At 29.7% G+C, this 3,318-nt stretch overlaps 2 pseudogenes; both read left to right on the top strand.

Moving 5' to 3' along the window:
- The first annotated feature begins 202 nt into the window (after positions 1–202).
- On the top strand, positions 203–1,108 carry LOC149888173 (uncharacterized; annotated as a pseudogene).
- Positions 1,109–1,165: 57 nt separating this feature from the next.
- LOC149888172 (uncharacterized) lies at positions 1,166–3,074 on the top strand (annotated as a pseudogene).
- The last annotated feature ends 244 nt before the right edge of the window (positions 3,075–3,318 follow it).

Genomic DNA, 3,318 nt, shown 5'->3' with positions numbered 1-3,318 from the left:
CATCAGAGTAATTGCTTAAAGCAACACCAAATTTAATTTTGACCATGTGCAGCTAGAATAATTGGAATATCCATTTTGATTAAACTTTTATAAAGCTGTTAACAAAAAAAAGAATTATGATCATAATACTTAATAAGACATGCACCTTTTTAAAAAAAATTTCTGAAGAAAATATATTTAGTAACAAAATTATTATATCTTTATGAGATGTTATATTGTTGTACAGGGACTGATGCAGTTATATTTTTGTACAGGGGCTTGTATAATACAAATTGAGATACTACCATCATCTTAATTGCCTACTGGAGAGCAAGTTCTGCAATATTTACATGACAAACTAATTAAAGCGAGAAAAGAAAATTTACAATATAAACTCAGTGATATAGTTTCTTTCAAATTTCCCCATGGGAGTTTTGAAATTGGTTGCAATAACCCTGGAGGATATAACTTTCTTAAAAGCATTTGTGTTGTTTTGTCACTGAAGAAAACCTGGAACAGAAGTTCAATTACAATAGTAGCTGACCAATATATTTGGTAAATATAGCAAATTTTAAGTTTTGTAAACCTATAGCTTTTCATCATGCAAGATTTTTTATCAAAAGCTACTACATGACAATATAACTGCTTACATTTGATTTATAACAATTTGATATAATTAGTGCAGAAGAAATAGTTACAGTTCATCAAGTTGCTGAGTTTACTGGGATGTTTCATGCAAGTTTCTGAAAGCAGCATTATCACCCTCTTCTCCTTGCTTATATTTATGTGCAATCAGGGACATGATCAAGTATGGGTCATTTAATAAAACAATTTCAACTGCAGCAATTAACAGTTTTAAAAATCATTTATGGTTTCTTACAGAACGAAATATTGTACTTGCTATATGCAAAGAAATGCTAGACAATAACACAAGAGAAAAAATTACCAAAAAGTTTTTTTTATACCCTAAACCTTCAAGATTAACATTGGGAAAACCATCTTTTCCAAACATTAACATAACAAAAATTCCAGATAATGGGAACTGGTTGGACCTCAAAGTTGGATTCTAATTCAACAGCTAAATCTATCTGCAATAGAAACAGAATGGATGCAAGTTAGCTCAAAGTAAATTTTTTTCTTAATTGATTTAATTTATTAATTTTTTTAGCAATTAAAATATTTAAAAATGCATGTATATAATTTATTTTAGAGATTGAAATAAGTCTAAAGTCCTAAAAAAATTCATAGAAAAATTAACTGTAGTAAATGATTGTGCTGAGAGAGGAGTAAAACTTATCCAAGATTTTACACAATTGTGCCAAGATGAGGAATTAAAGCAATATTTGATGCTTTCAATTTCAAGTCATAGACAAAAATTTTCAGCCAATACTAAATACAAGTTGTCAAAAAATATTTAAAATGTGTTATGTAATCATTACATTGTTTATGTGACTGTTAAATTGTAAAAAGTTATCTAATTTCATAAATTTATGTCAACTCATAAATTTATGTTAATTAATAAAAAAATGATTTTTAAAACATGATTTTAGCGTAAAAATTTTTAAAAATTGTAACTATTATTTAAAAATGCGCTAAAAAAAGCTTTATTAACCAACAGATTTGCATAACTATGCATAACATAGTAACAAAACTATCCCTAATTGTATATTTCTTCTGCTGGCGATAGCTAGATATTAAGTCTAATATTACGTAAAAACCGGGTTTTTTTGGAAAACCTGGTTAAAGTTTTAAGATAAAAAAAAACTTACAAAACAATACCTAGAGCTGTCCTGATAGTTTCTATTTTGCTGAATCATTGTTTTAATTGATTACACAAATGTCCCTATTCACTTAAACAAAAAAAAATGAGTTGAGCCTTTGCAAGTCGAAGCCAGCCATTTTATCTGTTATATCTCCCTAGAGTGCAGAATATCAACTCTCATTATTAAAATTGCATTTTCCAAAAATATTACGGGACCTATATGATTCCTCAACTTTACCTCTTTGTTACATAGATTTATGTAAACAATGTGAGCATGATGCGGATACTTGTCTGTATCCGAAGTTGAGCAGTGTAATGTCGAGAAAGCTACAAGAGAGCAAGTTTTTTCAAGCAAGTGGTTTTATTTTCGAGCAGGGAGAATCACAGCATCGAACATGTATAGTGTATTTCACACACTTGATGACATGCCTGCCCTATCATTAATTTAAAAAATTTGTTATCCTGGAAGTTACCAAATTAATACATGGTAAATTAAATGGGACTAGAAAATGAGAAGGTTGCTTTAGCAAAATATTTCAATATTATAAAACAGCATCATGTTAATTTCAAAGTGATAAAATGTGGGTTTTTTATATCTACAGAGTTTCCTTTTATTGGCGCTTCTCCAGATGCTTTAATATCTTGTGAATGTTGTCGAGAAGGATGTGTTGAAATTAAAAATCCTGCTAACCATAAAGATGAATTCATATTTGAAGCTATCAGTAACGATAAAACATTTTGCATCCAAATTATGAACACCGAAAAAAAGCTCAAACAAACACATCCATTTTACTTTCAAATTCAAACTCAATTACATGTATGTAAAAAAAACTTTTGTGATTTATTTGTAAATACTTCTAAAGATTATCACTTAGAACGAATTTATCCGGAAAGTGCCACGTGGACAGCTTGTGTTGCAAAATGTCAAAAGGTATTCATTAGCTCTATCTTATCAAAATTTGTTGGTAAATATTTTACAAGAGATACCAAAAAAAAAAGATTTGGTTTCCATTGCTGATCATGATTTGTATTGTTATTGTAAAGGTAATGGAAATGGTGAGTTGTTTCCTTGTGCTGGAAAGAGTTGCAAAATTAAACTTTTCCACTTGGTATGTTTAAAGTTGAATAGTAAACCAAAAAAGAATTGGTTGTGTCCAGATTGCCGTAAAAATTGTTGAACACTTTATAAACTGTAATTTTATTTTTACTTCATTTGTAAATTACAATTACAAAAATCAGAATACAAAATCATAATAAACACTAGTTCCGTAGTTGTTTGTGAACCATCATGGCGGCTAATTACTTATCAAAGGATAGTGAGGCCAGGCCGGAACACTGGATAGATTATTTATTACCATAATAAATATTTTTACGCATTTTTACGCAATTTTACCGTCTTCTGTAACAAGAAAGCGTAAAAATACGTAATACGCATTTTTACCGCACTGCGGTAAAAATGCGTATTACGCGTTTTACCGCATTTTACCGCATTTTACCGATATTTTTTTACCGCCAGTGCGGTAACGCCGATTCTTATTCAAACACTCACACTACTCAAGACAGTGGCCACTTCGTGC

Source organism: Hydra viridissima, unplaced genomic scaffold, assembly GCF_058129835.1.
Source record: "Hydra viridissima isolate aposymbiotic clone 2 unplaced genomic scaffold, HvirCarnegie_v1 scaffold_5, whole genome shotgun sequence".
Classification (NCBI taxonomy): Eukaryota; Metazoa; Cnidaria; class Hydrozoa; order Anthoathecata; family Hydridae; genus Hydra; species Hydra viridissima.
This window is presented reverse-complemented; position numbering and strand designations above follow the sequence as displayed.